This window comes from Hippopotamus amphibius, chromosome X, assembly GCF_030028045.1.
Source record: "Hippopotamus amphibius kiboko isolate mHipAmp2 chromosome X, mHipAmp2.hap2, whole genome shotgun sequence".
Classification (NCBI taxonomy): domain Eukaryota; kingdom Metazoa; phylum Chordata; class Mammalia; order Artiodactyla; family Hippopotamidae; genus Hippopotamus; species Hippopotamus amphibius.
The window spans coordinates 115,607,348-115,632,090 of NC_080203.1; the positions used below are offsets into that span (position 1 = coordinate 115,607,348).

Genomic DNA, 24,743 nt, shown 5'->3' on the forward strand with positions numbered 1-24,743 from the left:
CCCCAAAATAGCTTGCTGTGTCCAAAAGTGCTCTATCTGGTAAAAGAAACTCTGAAAATGTAACCAACCATTTCATTCATTCATTAATTCTCTAAACATTATTGGGCACTGTTTTGTGTCAGACATTTTAAGTTGTTGGGGACAAAAAATTGTGTAAGAAAGATCCTTCCTTTCATTCTTCCCTGCCCACTCATCTGATCATCACAAAATTCTATTATTTTGGCCTCTTAAAAATCTCCTGGAGGGACTTCCCTGCTGGTCCAGTGGGTAAGACTCCACACTCCCAATGCAGGGGGCCCGGGTTCGGTCCCTGGTCGGGGAACTAGATTCCCGCGTGCATGCCACAACCAAGAAGTCTGCACGCTGCAATGAAGAGTCCGCATGCCGCAACTAAAGATCCCGCATGCCGCAACAAAGATCCCATGTGCCACAACTAAGACCAAGCACAGCCAAAATAAACAAACTAATTAATTAATTAATTAAATCTCTTGGATTCTCTCTTCCCTTTCTACATCCCTACCACCATCATTTTGGCTCAGCCCTGGTGAACTAATATTAGATCTACTGCATTAGTCTTAACTACCCACCCTCTTTGCATCCTTTTCCTTCAAACCCAGTCTCCACGTATGAATTAATATTCCTAAAAGGTACTTCTTGCTCCAAGCTGCCCTCAGATCCTTCTATGATCTGATCCTCACCTGCCTTCCTGGATGTATCCATTCCCATTCTGTAATAGTTATGCCAATCTGCTTAGGTTCTTAGACTATACTATGTTCCTGTGCCTCTGTGCCTTACCATGTGGAGCTTTTTTTGCTAACAGTTTTACTGAGATGTAATTCACATACCATATAATTCACCCCCAAAAGTGTACAATTCAATGGTTTTTAGTATATCTACAAAGTTGTGTAACCACTGCCACAATTGATTTTAGAACATTTTCATCATCCCCAAGAGAAAACCCTTACCCATTAGCTGTCATTCGCCCTTTCTCTCCAATCCCCTCTCAGCCCTAGGTAATTGGATTTGCCTGTTCTGTACATTTCATGTAAATGGAATCATATACTTAGCCTTTTGTGTCTGGCATCTTTCATTTGCATAATGATATTGCATGTATTAGTACTTCATTTCTTGTTATTGACAAATAATATTCCATCGTATGGATATACCGCGTTGTATTCATTCATTCATCAGTTGATGGACATTTGAGTTGTTTCTACTTTTTGGTTATTATGAATAAGGCAGCTATGAATCATTCATGTACACATATTTGTGTGAAAATATGTCTTCAGTTGTCTTAGGTATATACAGGCATACCTTGGCTATGTTGCAGATTGGGGTCCAGACCACCGCAATAAAGTGAATATCACAATAAAGCGAGTCACATGAATTTCTTGGTTTCCCAGTGCATATACAAGTTATAGCTACACTCTACCACTATACTGTAGTCTAGTAAGTGCGCAATAACATTGTCTTAAAAAAAAGTACACACCTTTTTTTTTTTTATTCAGCAAGTCTTTATTGAGAACCTGCTATGTGCTAAGCACTGTTCCAGAGATCTGTGCACCAAAGATGCCTGCTCTCATCCAGCTTATATTGCAGCTGGTGGAAGATAGTAAACAAAAGTGAGCAAATTACAGCAAGAAGGAGAGGGAGTATGGAAGGTGGGAAGGTGGCTGTTACTTTATAAGATACTTGCTGAAATGGCATTTGGCCAGGAAGCTGGAAGAAGGAGCCAAAAGGAAGGGCATCCCAGGCAGAGGGAACAGCCTGCGCAAAGGCCCTGAGGCATATGCAAGGTGGAAAAAAGAGGCTAGTGTGGGTGGAGCAAAGACATGGGTGGGGAGAGTGGTGATCAGACTCCATTCTAAGAGAGTCCTAAACTCTAGTTCTGTTCCTGGCCCTGGGCTAGACCCTCGAGGTACTGTGGTTGAACCCCCAAATGGAGAGGCATTTAGATGGCAGTGAGAAATATAGCAACAGACCCCTAACCTGCCAGGGCTTGTGATGATCAGCCAGGTGGGGGACCCATCCTAAGAGACCAGGGCATCCCAGGCTTGAACAAGGACAGGTAGAGCCTGGGAGGTAGCTTCCCCTGGGGACTGTCTCCCGCTCAGCTTTCCATCTCTCTCCATCTGAGTCCTCTCCTGGCTTCCCTGACTGCATCAGCCTTATTCTTGTCCTGTTGAGACCCCCTTGGGAAACCCCCCTCCCGGAGGCCATGAGTCACTGCTGACTCTGGATAATGACTCACACCTTAATTTAAAAATACTTTATTGTTAAAAAATGCTAACCGTCTTCTGACAACACAGGGTTGCCACAAACTTTAATCTGTAAAAAACACAGTGCCTGTGAAGCACAGTAAAGCAAAGCACAATAAAATAACGTTTGCCTGTATCTTGGAGGGGAAGTGCTAGATCATACGGTAACTCCATGTTTAACCTTGTGAGGAACTAGCAGGCTGTTTTCCAAAGTAGCTATACAATTTTACATTCCCAACAACAGTGTACGAAGATTCCAATTTCTCCACAATCTCACCAGCTCCTATTATTATCAGTTTTTTTTGATGAGAGACATAACAGTGGGGGTCAAGTAGTATCCCATTGTGGGTTTGATTTGCATTTCCCTGATGATTAATGATGTTGAGCATCTTTCCATGTGACTATAGAGATCTTTTTTGGAGAACATGTACCACTCTGCTTTATGCTCTTCCCTTGGCTTGAATGCCCTCTCTTCCACCTTGGTCCCCATTCCCGGTTTGCTGAGAACTTCTACTTGTCCTTCAAAATCTCGCTTAACTATCATATTCTCTCTGAGGCCTTCCTTGACTCTCCTAGGTAGAACCATCTCCTTTGGGCCACCTGTGTATGCTCTGTAGCACTTATCACCTTGGGTTTTCTAACATGTAGGAATTCCCATACACCGCTGACTTGGGGCTTGGTCAGTTAAGTTGCTTTGGCCAATGGAACATGGACATTTATGACTTAAACCACATCCTAACACAACCTTTCATGCTACTCTCGATGTGGCTTTGTTCCCATTTTTGACCTTCTGCCTTCCACCATGAAAACAGCTCCAGATAGTATCTGCTCTTCAGCTTGGGTTCCAGAATGCTAAGATACATGGATCTAAGTTGAGTCCAACAGAGCTCAAAGGTCCCCAACTGAATTCTGCCAAATTATAGCCTTTTGCTACTCAAAGTATGATCCATGTACCACAAGCATCCACATTTATATTTACAAATATTTATAATATTTACAAATATTCAGTGAAATGCTTCTCCTCTGAAAGAGGCTGAGAAATTTTACAAACTGAAACTTAGGAGGAATCCTGAAAAGTGATCCAGTAATACCTTTAATCTTAGACAGGCTTCACTTTAAACATGTGAGAATATTTTTAAAAAAGAATTCCAATAAAGAGTAACATAGTAATACAGGAATAAATTTAATATTTAATGCACATGGGCTGGTGGGAAATTCTGCCTTACATCTAACTGATTTCTTCATGCTATAATTTTAATTATTTTCCTAAACCTTGGAGAAACAGAGGAAAACTGATCTCTACTTTTGTGATAGAGATTTTTATCTAGGAGGTTCAACTATAAAACAGTGGTTTGAAAGATACATGCAGCCCTATGTTCACAGCAGCACTATTCACAATAGCCAAGACATGGAAACATCCTAAATGTCCATCGACAGATGAATGGATAAAGATGTGGCATATATACACAATGGAATACTACTCAGCCATAAAAAAGAATGAAATAATGCCATTTGCAGCAACATGGATGGACCCAGAAAGTATCATACCAGGTGAAGTAAGTCAGAAAGAGAAAGACAAATACCATATGATATCACCTATATGTGGAATCTAAAACATGACATAAATGAAACTGTCTACAAAGCAGATACAGACTCAGACATAGAGAACAGACTTGTTGCCAAGGGGAAGGGGGGTGGGGAGGGATGGACTGGGAGTTTGGGGTTAGTAGATACAAACTATTATATATAGAATGGATGGACAATAAGGTCCTACTGTATAGCACAGGGAACTATATTCAATGTCTTGGGATAAACCCTAATGGAAAACAATATAAAAAACAATATATATATATATATACACACATATATATACACATACATATATATAGGGTCACTTTGCTATACAGCAGAAATTAACACAACACTGTAAATCAACCTACTTCAATAATTAATTAATTAATTAATTAATTAATTAAATAGTGGTTTGACAAGAGAGAAATCTTATCCCTCAGAGGACACTTGGCAATGTCTGGAAACATTTTCGGTTGCCACATCTATGGGAGAGTGGTGATGGTGGGAGGTATTACTGGCATCTTGTGGATAGAAGCCAGGGATACTCCTACACGTCCTACAATGCATGGGACAGCTGCCACAGCAAGAACAAAATGTAGCCCCAAGTGCCAATAGTTGCAAGGTTGAGAACCCCTGCTATAAAACTAACAAGACTGGTGGTAAGGATGGGTGAAATGAGTTTCATTATTTTTTTTTATTACTGAAGTATATTCACACTTAACCTTTGAGACCATCCCATGGCCTCAGTTGGCTGCACTGCCAATATCCATTCCTCATCCCTACCCCCTCACTTTCCCTTCCAATAGCCATCAATTTCTCAGAGGTGAAGCATTTAAGCAAAGCTAAGCCAATAAGTGCACTCCATCTCTCTATACAATGATTGGTTCAGAGGTAGGCATGTGGCATGCTCTAAGCCAATCAGAGTGAATATTAGAACAGCTGCTGGGAAGACAGCAAGTTCTCTTTCTCTTGCTAGAAGTGAAGGAAGAAAATGGAACCTTAGGTGCTGCCTGCAGCCATCTTGAGACTGTAACGGGATGCATCTTTAGGTTGAACGACTCTGCAAAATGCGGGGTGGAGAGACAAAATCCTTGCTGATATATTTAGGCCACTGGATCAAGGCTCTCCAAAAGCCAACTTAGTTTGTAAACTTTTTGCTTGCATGGGTTATAAATCCCTTCATTATTTAAGCCATTTTGATTTACATTTTCTGTCACTTGCCACCAAAAGCAACCTACTGATATAACCATCCTTAACACTTTTCTTCAAGATTGAATGTTGACAGTGGTTCCAAAAGGGGAGAACGAATTAATCTAGGATAGCAAGGAGTATGTATGGTTTGGACAAACTTTCCAGGTCATTCTGATGTTCCTTTGCTTCTCTTCTCTCATCCCCAAAGCCACAGACTGAGCATTTGTGTCCCACCAAAATTCATGTTGAAACTGAATCCCCATTGAGATGGTATTTGGAGATGGAGTCTTTGGGAGAGGATTACTGCATTTATAAAAGAGACCCCCAAGAGCTCCCAGGCCCGCTCTGCCATGTGAGGATACAGTGGAAAGATGGCCATCTACAAATCAAGAAGCAAGCCCTCACCTAACACCAAATCTGCCAGCACCTTGATCTTGGACTTCACAGCCTCCAGAACTGTGAGAAATAAATTTATGTTGTTTATAAGCCACCTGTCAACTAAAAAAATATGCACAACCTAAAAGTTGAGAGTTATGTTGAGGACTTCAAGCCCGGGAGGCAGCATCTCAAGTAACCCTGAGAGCACTGCTCCGAGGAGGCGAGGAGGGAGCTAGGATATATAGGAGTTTTGCAACAAAGGGCAGGTAGTGGGAACAGAAGATTATTGTTAATTAAAGAAAACTAGAAATTTCAAGTTAAGGAATTTAGCACTTTTCTATGTATGGGAAGATGCAAGTTCTGGGCTCACTGAAATTGTTCCTTTGATATGCATCTCAGCTATCCGGGCCAGTATCCTGTGTTTTCACATCCTGAGTTTCCTCAGGGCTCACTGTGGAGGAGTGGCTGCAGTAATCTTTGTTTCCTTCCTGAGTTCCCTCAGGGCTCACCAGCTCACCTCAGTGGTGACTGTGACATCCTTTGTTTACTGATATGGCAGGCAATATTGCATTTCTCACACCCAATCTATGGTATTCTGTTATAGCAGCCTGAAGAGACTAAGACGGAAATTGGGACTAGGAATTGGGGTGCTGCTATAAAAAAATACATAAAAATATGGAAGCAGCATTGGAGCAGGGTAATAACTAGAGCAGTTTTGATGTGTGTGCTAGAAAAAGCCTACATTTCTGTGAACGGGCTAAGACCCGACAAGAAACATTATTTTATTTTATTTTTAAAAATTAATTAATTGGCTGCACTGGGTCTTCATTGCCGCGGGCGGGCTTTCTGTAGTTGCGGGGAGCGGGGGCTACTCTGTGTTGCGATGCACAGGCTTCTTATTGCGGTGGCTTCTCTTGTTGCGGAGCACGGGCTCTAGGCACACGGGCTTCAGTAGTTGTGGTGCATTGGTTCATTAGTTGTGGCTCGCAGGCTCTAGAGCACAGGCTCAGTAGTTGTGGCGCACAGGCTTAGTTGCTCCACGGCATGTGGGATCTTCCCAGACCAGGGATCGAACCTGTGTCCCCTGCATTGGCAGGCGGATTCTTAAGCACTACGCCACCAGGGAAGTCCTAAGAAACATTTTAAAGGCTTCTCTATCAGTCAGTTCTTGGCTGAAATTAAGAAAAACTTTTTTGACTCTAAGTGTTAATGCAGTGTACTAATAACATGTTCACTTACACACTTTATGTGCATCATCACCATCCATCCCTTCATTTTTCATGTATGGTTCCTTAAATTTATAGATAGTGGTAAAATAGTGGTCCTTTTATCCCCTAAAAAGTAATCTATGAAGATGAAATTGCTTATAGGCACAGAATGGAATTTGGGTTTATAGTTTGACCAAATAGCCATAATTGACACATGTATGTAGAACAACTGAAAATTATCCCCTGGGTTTTCTTCTTTGAAATAGCTGCCTCAAGGTGAAGGTGAAAATCAGATATCACTCTAGCTCAGTGGTTCTCAACACTGGCTGCTGCACATTGGAATCAACTAGGGAGCTTTACTTTTCTAACTGAGGTATAATTGATGTACAATATTACTTAAGTTTCAAGTGTACAACACAGTGATTCACAATTTTTAAAGGTTATACTCCATTTATAGTTGTTATAAAATATTGGCTATATTCCCTGTGCTGTACAATATATCCTTGTAGCTTATTTCTTTTATACACAGTAGTTTGTGTCTTTTAATCCCCTCCCCCTACCTTGCCCCTCCCTGCTTCCCTCTCCCCACTGGTAACCACTAGTTTGTTCTCTATATCTATCTGTGAGTCTGTTTCTGTTTTGTTATATTCACTGCTTTATTTTTTAAGTTACACATACAACTGGAGAGCTTTAAAAGCTGCTAATGCGCAAGGCACCTCCAGAGATGCTGATTTATTCAACCCAGTGTTTGGCTTCCTGGTCATGGAATTTTTTTAAAGCTCCCCAAATAATTCTAATGTGCAGCCAGAGCTGAGATCCACTGGGCTCTGATGCAGCATAGAATCTTATAAATGCCATTCAACATCCTCTTTATCCGCCAGGCTGATCATTTTATTTTTAGTCAGTGATTTTTGTGCATGGTTTTCGGAACTTTTACAGCCTGTCTGAATCATAAATTTTCATTAGTTATGGATGAGACTAAATTTCATGGTTTCCCCCCCAAAAAATTACTTAATACTTTACACTTGCTTAATGTTTCTGATTAGGAAAGACCCAACGTGGGAACAGAAGTTTCATATGAAAGGAAATCAGTAGACCATGAGACAGAAAAAATGTTCACTGAACACCTCTCTGGGCATCTTAGAGGGGTAAGTTCCAGGGATATTAAAGACAGGGACAGTCACACACACACACACACACACACACACACACACACACACACACACACACACCACTAATAACCTATTTCTTTTGGTCAAATTTATTCCCAAACATCAGAATTAGGGACTATTTCATTGGCTTGAAAATCTGTGACACCTCCTCCTCTCTCTCAGGACCAAATGCTAGGGCATTACAGGTGCCACAAACCCCAAACTGATCAGGGAATTTACATTCATCACTTTGATGCAGCACAAACTCAGCAATTTTCTTCTTGCAGCTGAGGATCACATGATGTAGAAAAATAAATCCAACCGGTCACAGGATAAGAACAGTGAAGACCTCAACAGAACATTAGACCCACACTGCAGGACCTCAAGGGTTATCCAGAAAGAGAAGGAACCAGAATTCTCTGGTTAAATCTATTTCCTATTGTTCTGACAAATCCAGATCCCATCAGAATGAAGGTTCATAGGCCCCCAACTTAGACTCAACATGTGAAGAAAACACTGTAACATGAAGTGCTGCAGAAAACTGTTGGCTCCACTTGGAACTGCTGGGTCCCACTAAGACCAGGAACTGGTCTCCCTAACTCTGGTTTCCTCTGTTCCTTCCTTGCACAGTAAGTCAGATTTCCTCAACACCTAGGTCAGAAAGACTCTAGATTCCATTCATCCAGAATGCAATGGAGAGGAATTAGGACAGGTTGGAGAAAAGCGAATTGGAAAATCCCTCACTTCAGCAAAATATAGGAATTGGCTGATAAGGGGAAAAAAGCCAACACTTAAAGAACTTCCAAATGCCCATCATGGTTACAAATAGCTATTTGTTATACTTCTCTTCTTTTTTTCCCTCAATTTGCTGCCTTTACAGGATCCCTCCTAAATGCTATTTTGTGTTCTCTGTAGCAGGTGATAATTAAAAGTTACACAAGTTCTTGTGGATAGAATGAGCAACAATCATAGCACTATCCAGATAGGATTCTGCTCATTTCTGAGGTACAAGAAACATCGTTCTTATATTTCTTTTTTGAATTAACTTACTTGGAAATAATTTCAAATTCACAAAAATCTGCAAAAAATAAACATTGTACAAAGAATGCTGTATATCCTTTACCCAGATTCACCTATTCTCCACCATTCCTTCTTTGCAAATTTCATACATCATGGCCCTTGATCCCTAAGTATGTCAGTGTGTACTTCCTAAGAATACAGATAGCCTCTTACATAACCACAGTACAGTTACAGACCCACTGGATGCCAGACATTGGGTCCATTGTTAGGTGCTGGATTTTTTAAAAGTAATTTTTGTAATATTCTGTAATTTTTGGTAAATAATTTTGAGCTTTCCTCTGGGATGCAGTTAAGTTACTTGGAAATAATTTGATTCTTTCAAATCTTGCTTTTCAGCTTTGTTAGGCCAAATCAGACCAAAGCAGCCTTTAGTCTAGGCCTAGCTTGATCCCACTACTGAGATAATACCTTTCTAAGTACTCTATCTAGTGCCCACATAGAACGAGAGTTCTCCAGTCTGGCTATCAGGAAGATGAACTACTCCCAACGCTATGGGATCGCTAAGAAGTTTTCCACTAGATACTTCTGGGAGATTATTTCCCTGGCCTCGGGTAGTTTCCTTAAAAACTCTTGCACAAATCAGCATTAAGCTGATGATTCAAGGGAGTCCCTCTGCAGACCTCCAGAGTTCAGTTTTCAGGCAGCAGTGATCTCCTCTCTGGTCCCCTGCCCTGCGAATCCTAGTCACCTTGGCCTCTCTAAATTCTCAACTCTGTCTCCTAAACTCATGAAGCCTAGGGGCTTTGTTTGCGTTTTCCCTCCCTGAACTGAGGCTTGGAAACTCACTCCAGGCAGTAAGCAGAGGCAATCATAGGGTTCACCTTGTTTGTTTCTCTTCTCTTAGTGATCTCTGTCCTGTGCTGCCTATTGTCCAATGTCTGTGAACCATCATTTCACACATTTTATCTGGTTCTTTAGTTGTTTAAGGTAGGAGAGTAAATCTGGTCCCTGTTACTTCATCATAGCCAGAACAATGTTTTTGTCTAATCTACTGTCCATGTTTCAATTTTGTTAGTTGACCTAATAATGTCCTTTGTGGTATTTTCACTTCCCCTGCAATATAATGTTCAGTCTAGACTCAGGTGTTGCATTTAGCTGTCTTATCTTTTTAGACTCCTTTAATCTCAAACATCTCCACAGCCTTTCTTTGCCTTTTATGACACTGACATTGAAAGAATACTGCTCCACCTCCTTCTCCTTGTTTTGTGTCCAGCTGATGTTTCCTCAGGATTAGATTCAGATTACACATCCTCAGTCAAAATACTGCATAGGTGACATGTATCCTTTTCAGGGTATCACTGCTGAAGCTACATGATATCCATCTCTTCTTCACTGGTGATGTTAATTTTGGTCGGTCTAGGTGTTGTCCAATTTTTCCATTGTATAATTACTATTTTTTTCCTTCCCTTGCTATTCATGAGCAGTCTCTGGGGAGACACTTAACAACCATGGAAATATCCTGCCCGTCAGAATTTCCCCTAAATTTAGTATCCATTGATGATTCTTGCCTGATCAAGGCTTTATTATGATGGTTGGAAAATAACAATCTTCCAACTCTAGGACTCCCTCCACATTGACCTGTCAGCCCTTGGCATTCTACTTGTAAGCAAAAGCCCACCACCCTTCTCCCCCACCGATCCATTTATCTTCCTGTTTTTCCATTGGTTTATAATTCAGTACTGTCATTAATTATTTTGGTGTTCAAATTGTCTAAGATTTAGCCAGCAGAAGCCCCTTCAAGCTGGCTCCTCTGTACTTGTGGCATGTCCCCATCATTTTTCTGATCACTTCTTTACTTCCTGACATATGATATTCCACACTCATCTTGAATCTATCTTGCTCCTTCCCTGGAATCAGCCAGAGAAACATAGTTTTAAACTGTCAAATGAACCTCTGACATACACAACTGGCTTTCTTCAAGATCTTAATCTGGGAGAAAAGAAAAATTTCTCTCAGACAACCAAGTCATTTAAACTTGTGTCCCATACTACCAATCAGGTGGCATGATAATTGACAAAGGCACTATATACAACGTTACTTACAAAGCCACCAAAATGGAAAATATTTGGCATATAAACTAAGTTATATTCTCTTCTATCCATAAAAGTTACTCACAAGTTAGTTCACATATGGTTAATTTACATATTCTGGATCCCAGAAGTTTCATTACATTAATATATTTTGCATAGCACTTTATAAGCACCAGCTGCAGTAGAGACTGCATTAATAACCCAATTTCTTCATCTTTCCCAGTATCCATGCCATTTACCGTGAGACTTTACACATCTTTCCATCAAAAGGCCAGGTATATAAGCCCACTCCTGAACTCCAAAGTTCAGCCATGTGGCTTGCTTTGACCAATGGTAGAAATGACACAGGAGAGGTTTGTAAAAGTGCTTCCACAGTGGGGCTTGTTTTCTTGCAATCTTGCACCCCTGCCACTTCCATGAGAAGGATATGTCTGGGTTAGTCACCCTTGTCCAGCCCTGCTGTGATCAATGTCCCAGGCATGTGAATCCAGCCAACATCACCAGAGTTGCCCAGGAAGCCCAGGCTAGATTAGCTAAATCCTGTAGATCTATAAAAAATAAACATTTATTGTCATATACCACATAGGTTTCTGATTATTTGTTATGAGGCAAATGCTAACTAATATATTAGCTAATATAATACTCAAATATCCCCCACTAGATAGGTAGAACAGATATCATTATCCTCTCTTTATAGATGTGGAAGTGAGCCTCATAGAAGTCAAATGATTTGATCATAGTCATAGACCAAGTAGGTGGGAGAACAATATTTCAGGATCTAGGTTTTCAGAGTTGGATTCCAGGGTTCTTTTCACGGCATCTCTTAGGAAAGCTGCCTTGAAGAGTAGAGTTGAAGGGCATTCCTCTGGAGTCACATGCTCAGTCAGGCGTCCTATGACAAATGGTTGCTGAGCTGCACTCTTCAGCTTGGCCACCTAAAACTATAGCTACCTCACCCTTCCTGCCTGGAAACCAAACTCAGAGCAGAGAACAGAGTGGCATGTGTCATTATAATTGGTCATAGTAGTAACCAGTTTATACTCTGCTCCCGAAGCTATAACCATTTGAGTTCAACTCACAACTTATTACAAATTGAAATGCACATCCATGTTCTTCTGAGTAAAGAACCACCCACTTCATTTTAAAACAACCACCACCAAACAAAATAAGAATTATGGAATTGTAATTAAAACCCAGAGTTTCATAAAGCAGGGTCATCTTTTCTTAATGTCTTCCCACAGGGGAAAATCATTGCAATGAAATTTAAGTTCTTTTTTTGTACCACCATGAAAGAACTAAAATTTTCTTTAGCTTAGAAAATATCAACAGGCAGTGCACTCGACGGTCCCCCGGCGCTGTCTCTTGCTGCAACAGTGTTTTCTGACGGCACAGACACAGGGACAGCCCTCGCTCCAGCCTCCGACCACCCTCCAACCTTTTCTCCAGTCACAACCTTCGGAATCAGCCACTTAGCTATCCTCGGTCACCGGGACCACCAACACCATTTTTTGAGCTTAACTCCTCAGTACCGATCAACCATAACCTCCCAAATTCATCAGAATGATTCCACCGAAGCTGAGGCCACTGGCAACCGCCTGGTCAGCGCGCATCTGCGGGCCTCCCGCCCCTACCTGTCCCTGGGCTCCTGTTTCCACCACCGCGACGTGGCTCTGGAGGGCCTGGGCCGCTTTTTCCGCGAACTGGCCGAGGAGGAGCGCGAGGGCCCTGAGCGTGTCTTGAAAACGCAAACCCAGCGCGGCGGCCGCGCCCTCTTCCAGGACGAGCAGAAGCATCTCAGGACGCGCGGGGGGAAACCCGGGACGCCGTGGAAACCGCCGTGCTCGGGAGAAGAGCCTGAACCGGGCCCTGGGGGACCTGCACGCCCCGGCTCTGCCCGCGCAGACCCCCGCCTCTGCCGCTTCCTGGAGAGCCGCCTCCCAGGTGAGCAGGCGCAACTCATCCAGAAGATGGGCGACCACCTGCCCAACCCCCGCAGGCCCGCTGCTCCCCAGGCGGGGCTGGGCCGGTCTCTCTTCCACAGGCTCACCCTCCAGCACGACTAGCGGCCTCCGGAGCCCAGCGGCCCTTGAGGAGCCCCTCTCTGCAGCCCCTAGGCAGCTTTTTAACCACCCTGGAGTCCTCTCCCAAGCCATGGACCAAATGGAAACAAACAAAAAAAAAAGAAAAAAAAAGAAAAAACCAAACAACAAAAAAAAATGCTTTTTGCAGCCAAAAAAAAGAGAGAAAATACCAACAATCACGTTAGTTCCAAATCGACAAAGATGTCCATTGGCAGATGAATGGATAAATAAGATGTGGTGTATATACATAATGGAGTATTACTCAGCCATTAAAAAAATGAAATAATGCCACTTACAGCAACATGAATGGACCTAGAGATCATCATACTAAGTAAAATAAGCCAAAGAAATATCATATATCACTTATATGTGGAATCTTAAAAAAATGATACAGAACTGACAAATTGGCCAGATCATATTAATCAGTGGGATACTTATTAAATTACAGCCAGCTGGACCCTACCACAGACCTACTTAATAATAATATCCAGAGGAGGAATCTGGGAATTTTTATTTTTGACAAGCAATCAGGTGATTCTTATGCTCAGCCAGGTTTGCATTTAGCCGATGCAGAGGCCAAGAAGGGTTATAAATTGTGATTTTTTTACTGGTTAATTCCACTTTTGATGCCTTAAGAAAATCATTCATCTTCCCTGGACCTCAGTGTTCTCATCTGTAAAACTGTGCCATTGGATCAAATGCTGTCTCGAAGATGCAAATAGAGCTTGTGGACTAGAGTGAAGTTTTAAACTATTGATTCTCAACTACAAGCAGCTCATGCAGTTCAATATCAAAAAACCAAACAACCCAATCCAAAAATGGGCAGAAAACCTAAATAGACATTTCTCCAAGGAAGACATACAGATGGCCAACAAACACATAAAAAGATGCTCAATATCACTGATCATTAGAGAAATGCAAATCGAAACGACAATAAGGTATCACCTCACACAGGTCAGAATGGCCATCATCAAAAAATCTAGAAACAGGAAGTGCTAGAAAGGGTGTGGAGAAAAGGGAACCCTCCTGCACTCTTGGTGGGAATGTAAGTTGATACAGCCACTATGGAGAACAGTATGGAGGTTCCTTAAAAAACTAAAAATAGAGCTACCATATGACCCAGCAATCCCACTCCTGGGCATATACCCAGAGAAAACCATAATTCAGAAAGATATGTGTACCGCATGTTCATTACAGCATTATTTACAATAGTCGGGACATGGAAGCAACCTAAATGTCCATCAACAGATGAATGGATAAAGAAGATGCAGCACATATATATAAAATAGAATATTAGCCATAAAAAGGAATGAAATTGAGTTATCCGTAGTGAGGTGGATGGATCTGGAGTCTGTCATACAGAGTGAAGTAAATCAGAAAAAGTAAAACAAAATACCATATGCGAACGCATATATATGGAATCTAGAAAAATGGTACTGATGAACGTAGTGGCAGGGCAGGAATAGAGATGCAGATGTAGAGAATGGACTTGAGGACATGGTGTGGGGGGAGGGGAAGCTGGGACATAGTGAGAGAGTAGCATCGACACATACACTACCAAGTGTAAAATAGATAGCTAGTGGGAAGCTGCTACAGAGCACAGGGAGATCAGCTCGATGCTTTGTGAAGACCTAAAGGGGTGGGATAGGGAGGGTGGGAGGGAGGCTCAAGAGGGAGCGGATATGGGGATATATGTATACATATAGCTGATTCACTTTGCTATACAGCAGAAACTAACACAATACTGTAAAGCAATTATACTCCAATAAAGATTTTAAAAAAATAAAGTATTGGTTCTCAATCCTGGGTACACACTAGAATCCTCTGGGAAGCTCTTGAAAGTGAAGGATGCCCAAGCACAACCCAGACCAATGAAACAGAATCTCTGGGGGTGGTTCCATGTGTTGCTAGTTTTAAAATCTCCCCAGGTGACCTTTTTTTTAAGAACTTTTATTGAGATACAGTTAACAGACAATAAACAGCATATATTGAGTGTAAATCTGTATCCCAATCTCCCAATTCATTCCCCTCCAACCCTCCCCGCTTTCCCCACTTGGTGTCCATATGTTTGTTCTCTACATCTGGGTCTCTATTTCTGCCTTGCAAACCAGTTGATTTGTACCATTTTTCTATAGTCCACATATATGTGTTAATATACGATGTTTTTCTTTTTCTGACTCATTTCACTCTGTATGACAGTCTCTAGGTCCATCCATGTCTCTACAAATGTCCCAGTTTGTCTACTAACTTTGGGTTTTGTTTGGTCTTCTTACTCTAGTTTCTTTAGGTGTAAGGTTAGATTGTTTATTTGGGATTTTTCTTGTTTCTTGAGGTAGGATTGTATTGCTATAAACTTCCATCTTAGAACTGCCTTTGCTGCATCCCATAGGTTTTGGATCGTTGTGTTCATTGTCATTTGTCTCTAGGTATTTTTTTATTTCCTCTTTGATTTCTTCAGTGATCTCTTGGTTATTTAGTAGCGTATTGTTTAGCCTCCATGTGTTTGTGTTTTTTACATTTTTTTTCCAGTAATTGATTTCTAATCTCATAGCGTTGTGGTCAGAAAAGATGCTTCATACGATTTCAATTTTCTTGAATTTACCAATGCTTGATTTATGACCCAAAATATGATGTATCCTGGAGGATGTTCCATGTGCACTTGAGAAGAATCTGTAATCTGCTGTTTTTGGATGTAATGTCCTATAGATATCTATTAAATCAAGCTGGTTTATTGTGTCATTTAAGGCTTGTGTTTCCTTATTAATTTTCTGTGTGGATGATCTGTCCATTGGTGTAAGTGGGGTGTTAAAGTCCCCCACTATGATTGTGTTACTGTCGATTTCCTCTTTCATAGTTGTTAGCATTTGCCTTATGTATTGAGGGGCTCCTATATTGGGTGCATAGATATTTATAATTGTTATCTCTTCTTCTTGGATTGATCCCTCGATCATTATGTAGTGTCCTTTCTTGTCTCTTGTAACATGTTTTATTTTAAAGTCTATTTTATCTGATATGAGTATTGCTACTCCAGCTTTCTTTTGATTTCCTTTAGCATTTGTTGTAGAGCTGGTTTGGTGGTGCTGAATTCTCTTAGCTGTTGCTTGTCTGTAAAGCTTTTGATTTTTCCGTTGAATCTGAATGAGATCCTTGCTGAGTAGAGTATTCTTGGTTGTAGGTTCTTCCCTTTCATCACTTGAAATATATCATGCCACTCCCTTCTGGCTTGCAGAGTTTCTGCTGAGAAATCAGCTGTTACCCTTATGGGAGTTCCTTTGTATGTTATTTGCCATTTTTCCCTTGTTGCTTTTAATAACATTTCTCTGTCTTTAAATTTTGTCAATTTGACTACTATATGTCTTGGCATGTTTCTCCTTTGGTTTATCCTGCCTGGGACTCTCTGCACTTCCTGGACTTGGGTAGCTATTTCCTTTCCCATGTTAGGGACGTTTTCAACTATAATCTCTTCCAATATTTTCTCGGGTCCTTTCTCTCTCTCTTCTCCTTCTGGGACCCCTATAATGCGAATGTTGGTGTGTTTAACATTGTGCCAGAGGTCTCTTAGGCTGTCTTCAGTTCTTTTCACTCTTTTTTCTTTATTCTTTTCCACATCAGTCATTATCACCATTCTGTCTTCCAGGTCACTTATTCGCCCTTCTGCCTCAGTTAATCTGCTATTGGTTCCTTCTAGTGTATTTTTCATTTCAGTTATTGTGTTGCATATCTCTGTTTGTTTGCTCTTTAATTCTTCTAGGTCTTTGGTAAACTTTTGGATCTTTGCATCCAGTCTTTTTTCAAAGTCCTGGATCATCTTCACCATCATTATTCTGAATTCTTTTTCTGGAAGGGTGCCTATCTCCTCTTCATTTAGTGGTTTTTCTGGGGTTTTATCCTGTCCCTTCACCTGGTACAAAGTTCTCTGCTTTTTCATTTTCTCTCTCTTTCTGTGGCTGTGGTTTTCAGCTCCACAAGATGAAATACTGCTGAAACTGCTTGATTCTGCTGTCTGCCCTCTTGTGGGGGAAGCTATCTAGGAGGCTCCTCAGTGCTTCCTGATGGGAGGGACTGATGGTGGGTAGGGCTGGGTGGGTGGAGCTCAGTAAGACTTTAATCTGCTTGTCTGCCAATAGGTGGGGCTATGTTCCCACCATGTTGGTCATTTGGCCTGAGGCCACCTAGCACTGGAGCCCACAGGCTCTTTTGTGGGGCTAATGGCAGACTCTGGGACGGCTCACACCAATGAGCACTTCCCAGAACCCTTGCTGCCAGTGCCCCTGTCTCCTCGGTGAGCCACAGCTGCCCCCCACCTCTGCAGGCAACCCTCCAACACCAGCAGGTAGGTCTGGTTCAGTCTCCTATGGGGTCACTGCTCCTTCCCCCTGGGTCCTGGCAAGCACACTTTTTTGTGTGCCCTTCAAGAGTGGAGTCTCTGTTTCCCCCAGTCCTGTGGAGGTCCTGCAATCAAATCCCACTGACTTTCAAAGTCTGATTCTCTGGGGATTCCTCCTCCCATTGCTAGACTCCCAGGTTGGGAAGCCTGACGTGGGGCTCAGAACCCTCACTTTAGTGGGTGGACTTCTGCGGTATAACTGTTCTCCAGCTTGTGAGTCACCCACCCAGCATTTATGGGATTTGATTTTAACGTGATTGCACCCCTACCATCTCATTGCGGCTTCTCCTTTGTCTCTGGATGTGTGGTCCTTCCCAGGTGACTTTAATGAATAGCCACAGGTACGAACCTCTGCTCTAAAGACTGACCGTCATCAACCAGGATGATTTTGATTAGTCTCCCGGCACCTATTTCCTTGCCTGTAAACTGGGAAGCATATCACCTATCTTATGTGGCATATAGCTCCTATTTATGGAGTGTCTACTAGGATGATTCTTAGGCCTTTGTCTACATTAAATAATCTGCTATAATTCAGCAAGAAAACTCTCAGCTTAATGAAAGAAATTCAAAACAAACTCACTGCCAATGCTGACATCACTGTCCAGAATAAGAAGGGCCAGTGAATATTTTTGTGATGGGGAGACACGTGTGCAGGGATTGGGACACTCACTGAAGAGATCACTCTGAGAAAGTGGTTCTTTCTAAAATGAAAGATGGTTTTCATTCATTCCAGCATGGTTTTCATCAGCCCTTAGTGTTAGCTTTGTGGCTTTCCAAAGAAAACTCAGGTGGTGATTGGTAGGTTGGGCATACAGAAGCACCAGCAGTGGGGACCTATAATCTTCTGGAACTACCCTTTTCAAATGAGCTGGGCTATCATTTGATCTCCACATTCTTCATTCATCAACAGGCCCATGAGGGGTCCACAGAAGCAGAGAAACTATGGAAGGAGACAGCTGGGAAGTGGCATCTGGCCTTCAGGGTTTAGGAAGGAAAAGGCCATTCTTGAAGAGTTGGAATGAGTGTTTTAACTCCCTTGGTGGTTTTATTGTGCACAGTTTCCCAGGGGTAATGTTTTAGGCCATAGATGATGAGTCCCTCAGGCTGGCTCAGCTTGTCCCACCCACCCATGTGGCACACGCAGAGTGGTCTCTTCCTGGGTGGCAACTTTTCCTGCACTGCATGAGAAAGTTGTAGGTGAAATATGTCTTCCTGGCCCCACCAGTCTCTGGTCTTTTTCTCACCTCCCTCAGACACCCTATGCTTTCTCTCCTTCCTCAAAAACAAAAAGCAAAACAAAAAACTCCACACAGGTTCTCAGGAATGATCTGAAGTTCATCTACTATTTTAGGAAGTTCAAAGACCTTCTGAAAGCCATCCACGGTTCTCCTAGTTAAAAACTTTGACTCAAAATTTCAGGGCCAGGGCAGAGGTGTTTTTTGAGCCAGAAACTACTGTTACACTGCCAAAGGAACAAGTTTGGGTACTAGATCAGGAGTTGGGTTTGGACATGTGAAATTTAAAATTCCTATTAGGCATCCAGGTAGAGAATTTGAATAGGAAGTTTGACATTAAGAGTAGTTCATGGGAGAGGTCCAGGCTGGAGATATAAATTGAGGAACCATCTGTGTATTGATGGTACCTAAAGTGATGAGACTAGATGAAGTCATTGAAGGACTGACAGTAAATAGAGAAAAGTGGGGGAAGGAATGAGTCCAAGGATGGTCTGACATTAAGAAAGTAAAATAAAGTGCAGAGAACACACACTGAAAGAACAAATAGTGAATGAAGATCAAAGAAAACTGACTGAAATGAGCAAAAACTCTCAACTGTTGAATAAACCTGGAAAATTTGGAAATCATTCGTGACTGTTATCAGGCAGATGAATTAAAAAAGAAAATCTCTGCTGGTATATTTTTGAAAATCTACCTTCTAAAGATTTAATGATATTTTTGTTTGCATGTCTCCTACTGGTCAGAGACTCTATTTATTAATCAGGTTCAATGGAAATTTTAGAGCATTAGCAAGATAACTCAGGGCCAATCTTAACAGTAATTGCAGGAAAAAACAAACAAAAAATGTAAAAGTCACATCTAATCATTGCAACTGTCCTAGAAATTAAGGTGCAAAGTGTTTTGTGGTTTGTGGATTGCTGGTTCATTTCTCCAAACCCAGCTATTTTGTGATACCATGGGGTCGTAATTCTTAGCTGGGGATAATTTTGCCCCCCAGGGAACATTTAGCCATGTCTGTAGACGTGTTTGGTTGTCTTAACTGGGATGGGGCTGCTATTTACGTCTAGTGGTAGAGGCCAGGGATGCTATTAAACACCCTACATTGCACAGGACAGCCCTCCACAGCAATGTCAACAAGCAGAAGCTGAGAAACTCTGACTCAGACTATGGCTATTTATCTCAGGGAGTTTATAGCAGAGCAATAAAACCAGAAAAACATCCAATTTCATTTATTTTTCAGTAAAATGATAAAAAGATGCACAAGTAGAAGAAGGTGGAGGGGAAGACACAATTCAAGAAAAGGGGAAAAGAGGAAAATAAATATGCAGTGCAACACTTACGGGCTCTGAGAAGTTCTTAGATGCAATAAACAACTAGTAGATAAGGCAGCACAGAATGATGTAACAGGCTTTGAGAATGACCGTCGCTCACATAATCTCAGAGAACTAAATGTTCCCTGGGATCTGCTTTGCTGAAGCTGGGACTTGATCACAGCAGTAACACATTTAGTCTCAATGCGAGTGATGGAGTGTTAACCCGAGATGAGACCAAAACAAGCAATGACTCTTCACCTTCCCCAATCTTTGATCCTTGCACTTCCAAGGCTGTGGCTGGTCCCTCTAATTATCTGAAGCAGGAGAGAGGTGGCAAAACCTAGCCCTAGACCTCAGTGGGTAGAGAACGAACCCACTGACTACTGTAAATTAGGTAAATTCTCTTGTAATGAATTCAGTACTCTTCCTCCTCTAGCATGTCTCAATCTGGCCATGGGTTTTCTCAGCACGGGCGTCTATGTGGCGACGGTGTATGGAATGGCAGCAGGTAGAGTCCTTAGAATCAGCCAGCATGCTCGTTCATGTGCTTGGAAGCCTCCAAGGATGGTGTGCACTGAGAACATCTCCAAAGCTCCTCATCCTGGGGAAAGGCCAGGCGGTCAGGGAGCTCAAGTGCAGGGATGGCTGAGCCGTGATAAGCACTGTCAGGCCAACTAGAGCTCGCTGGAATACACACGCAGCCAGGGACAGACCCCCCACCACCCCAGTGCACGTGTGGCCAGGCCGCCTTGGGGGTCCTCCCGGTGAGGAGTAAGGAGAGGGCCGCACGCTCCACTGCTGGCATTGCGGGCTGTAGCAGCTGACAAAAACTCACGTGAAATTGCCCCTTTCACTTGGATCAAGTGCAATTTCACGTCTCCACACGCCCAGATATATTACGTAGCACACTCCCTACGTCATCAAGGGTGAATGGCCGAATGCTTCCACTTCTCTTCAGCCACAGGTGTAGCAGATGCTGCCGGGCCCTGCCCATCGCCCCACGGTACGCGCCATCCTGTCCACGAGGACTGAGTGTTACCGCAAGCACTCCTGACGCTCTCCGTGAGGGCACGTGGGCCACACGAGCACGAGCATGGTGGCTCTATACGTGGCAACCCAGAGGGACAGGGAATAATGTCCCAGGACCGTCCTCACCCAGTGAGAGGGAGGACTGGATGGAAAAACGCCCCAGCTTCCTTGCCTCCAGGGTAGAACAACCTGAGGCTTCTTCTGTACTGTCTCCCAAAGGTCCCCAGCAGGGACCACGAGTCCACAGCAGCCTTCAGCTCATGACTGCGCCTTTGATAACCTTCTTCCCCATCCCTGACTCAGCTGCCCTTTCCCTTCCCTGACCAGTGTTTCCCGGGATGAGCTCCCAAAGAACCTCCTTGCACTGGACTCCTCTCGGCAGGGATTACTCCTGGGGAACCCACCCAAAGACAAGTCAACGCAACAACTGAACATCTAGTCCATCCCACGACAAAGTGGCAGATACACCTCTCTACGGAGAGAGGGGTACCCGGGGACATCAGCTTAGGGGCTGCACTTGGGTCACGCTCGTGGTTTACAGAGCAGGGTAGTGGAGGGGTTCCTAACCTGGGGGGTGATTTTGCCTCCCCCCTCCCAAGGCATATGGGGCACTATCCGGAGGCATTTCGGGTTATCACAACGGGGGATGAGTGCTGTTGGCATCCAGTGGGTAAGGCCAGGGATGCTGCTGACATCCCACAGTGCACAGGAAAGGCCCCCCGGACCGGTGTCACCAGTGGCAAGGCTCAGACACCCTGGCAGAGCATGGCACAACAGTCAGCAGACCCGGCTCTGGGCACTTTCTCATCTCTAAAAGGGGGTGAAATATTTCCTCACACGAGTCGTGAAGTACAGTAACTAGAGCATGGGGTCAGTCATTCCTTCCTCCTTGTGCCAACTTTGTGCCAAGTAGTGGCCAAGTTGGTGACCAAACGAAGATGGAAAAGGCATCGTGTCTGCCCTCAGGGAATCCAGAGGCTGGGTGTGGACAACGGTGCAAACGCTCGATTCCCTTCCAACGCGAAGCCAGGCTCTAAGACGGCGTTTGGTACCTGCGCTTTGGCAGCAGAGCAGAGACACTGAGGTGAGCGTCTTGGGAGTCAGGAAGGGATATTTGAGGTGATAAGGGGAGATGGGCAGGAGAGCAAGCAGAGAGGGCACAGAGCCCTGAGGGCCGGGCCTGTCTGTGGCCCGGTGACTACACTCAGAGCAGAGACAGCAAAGCAGAGAGAGGAGAGAGATGAGGGGGAGGAGGCAGGCGCCGGCTGCTGAGGGGCCTTCTCTGCAGGGCTGGGACAAGGTGAGCAAGGGAGGCAGCCAGGGCAGCGACCCTCACGGGGCCTGCACGACCCAAGGGAGGGTGTCTCCTTCCCAGGCCTGGACCCTAGGCCCCCGGTCACCTCACCCTAGTCCCAGCCTCCTCCTTCCTTATGCTGAGCAGCTCAGGAGTCTGGTCTGCAGGCCGGGAGCAGCCCCCAGAAATCTCGGACTTCTCTACTTTTTATTTTTATTTTATTTTTTTCATATTTTATTTTATTTTATTTTTTGGCACACGGGCTTAGTTGCTCCGCAGCATGTGGGATCTTCCTGGAGCTAGGATTGAACCCGTGACCTCTGCATTGGCAGGCGGATTCTTAACCCCTGCGCCACCTAGGAAGCCCATTCTCTACTTTTTAGAAGGATAACCTGACTCAAACACGGGTCCACTGTGCCACTTCTGCTCCAACAGAATCTACTTCAGATCCCCAAGAAAGCAGAGCTTTCCCTTTCTGAGGAGCTTCTCCACCTAAATGGGATACTGTCGCAGACGGACACTTTTTCAGACCAACACACAGCAAACTCCTGAGGACAGACGGTGAACGGGATCATGGCTGGTGAGAAGCCTGCAAGAGTCTGGCAGGCAGCTAAGTGCATCTGTTCAAGTTGGAAGAACAGCCAGTGCTTTGAGTGAGGGTCAGAGCTCCTGTTCACCTCATTCAGTTGGGCTTGATTAAAGTTGGATATTTGGATGGTTGCATAGCAAAATATGGTTTACCGATCCAGTCTCACACTTGGCCTAAACGTGGGCATACGGAGGGTCAAAGAGAGGGACAGGGAAGGAGGCTTAAACGAGTTCAGAAACTAAACTGATTTCAAGCCCCTGTGAGGCATCCACAAGTATTTACACTGGCCTTCCGTATCCACTGGTTCCACATTTGTGGTTTCAACCCACCACTGATCAAATATAATCAAATCTGCAAAGGGAGAACCAGGGATGGCGATATGGAGGGCCTACTCTAAGGACTTGAGCATCCCCAGATTTTAGCATCCTTGGGGGTGGGGGGTGGGTCCTGGACCAATCACCCACTGATACCGAGGTATGACTTATACGTTTGCCCAAAGACAACTGATATGCCAGAAGACAATTATTCTTGTCTATTCCTGAACAAGGGACAAGTTTATGGAATTCAGCCAAGGAGTTTTTACTCCTATTTTAATAGACTCTATCTACTCTAATATGGAATTATCGTAATTTCCCTTGGTTAGAAAAGCACATTTATCTTACAGTAGTCTGTAAGTCAGGAATTTCACCCGTTTATCTTGGATTCTTCTCATTTGTGACGCTTCACTATGAATACTGTATTACCATTATGACTACATCGAAACATCAAGAGATTCTTTAAAACAAAAACAAACACAAAAACCTGTCCAAAAAGGCTGGCAGATTGCAAGGCAACAATATTAATGGAAAACAACGGCCCATAAGTTATCTGGGACTCAATCATACCGCTCCAAACCACTGCTAGGACTGTAGCTATTGTCTACAGCTAGAGTAACCATTTAAACTGTACTGCCATCACCTGGAACAATAGTTCTCAACCCCATCAAATGCAAACCACCTTTTAAAGCAAACAATTTAATCCTGAATGTAATTCTCAGAAAATATAACTTACCTACAACATACTTTGAAAAAGACTATGAAGCCCTTTCTGAAATAGCTAGGGAAATAAAAGGTAAGTCCTTACAGAAAAGAATGTCATGTTACATGCACATCTCTATGGAAACCACTGGGCAGGAAGAGTCAGTGACGAATTCTGATGCTTGCACCAAATACCGAGAGCCTCCACGTAGGCAAGAGCTACGAATGGGGACTCTTTGGGTGTGTTAAATTGGCGATGGACACCAGGAGCAGTCCTGCCGTTGGGAACAAACAAGAGATTCCAAAAACAGTGAATAATGCTGGGTGACGTGATCGCCAAGAAAAGACATGTCCACCTTTCATGACTCTCGCCGCAACTGCATTACAGCGAAAATTGGTGTATATTAAAGCCGCACCAAAAAATGATGGAGTTTTTCGTTGGCTGCTTTTGGTTTGCAGTGCCTGCTTCCAAAGTGATATGAAAAGAAGGTCTGGCACGGCCTAGCCTCTGGCGGAAGCGCAGTCCTCAGAACCGGTACTGCGGCCTGCAGGCCTAGCACCATAGGGGCAAGGGAAGGATGAGGCCTGTGCCTGCGACCTGCGCATGCGCAGACAGGGATGCCTGCCTGGGTGGGGGGCGGGGGGCGGAAGCGCTTACCTCCACTTCCGGCCTTTGTGCAGCCCTGAGAGGCGAGATTCAGCGCAGTGGCTGCTCCGTCGCCTTTAGGTCTTTCCCTGCATTGCAGGTATTTTGTGGCTGCTTCTTGTGCGGTGGGTTTCTTGGTGTCCGTTTTGAGGTAACGCTGGTCGCTCCACTGTGGAGTGGCCGCGTTTGGGAGACTGCACATCGGTATTGCACACAGGCTCTTCACCCGCTTCATCCGCATGCTTAACGTTTTCTCTTCTTTTAGGGCCCCTATTTTGTACCACA

The 24,743-nt window shown here is 43.6% G+C and overlaps 1 pseudogene; it reads left to right on the forward strand.

Annotated features, from left to right (window-relative positions):
- The window catches only part of LOC130841575 (ferritin light chain-like), a 34,119-nt pseudogene extending 21,188 nt beyond the window's left edge, over positions 1 to 12,931 (forward strand).
- The last annotated feature ends 11,812 nt before the right edge of the window (positions 12,932 to 24,743 follow it).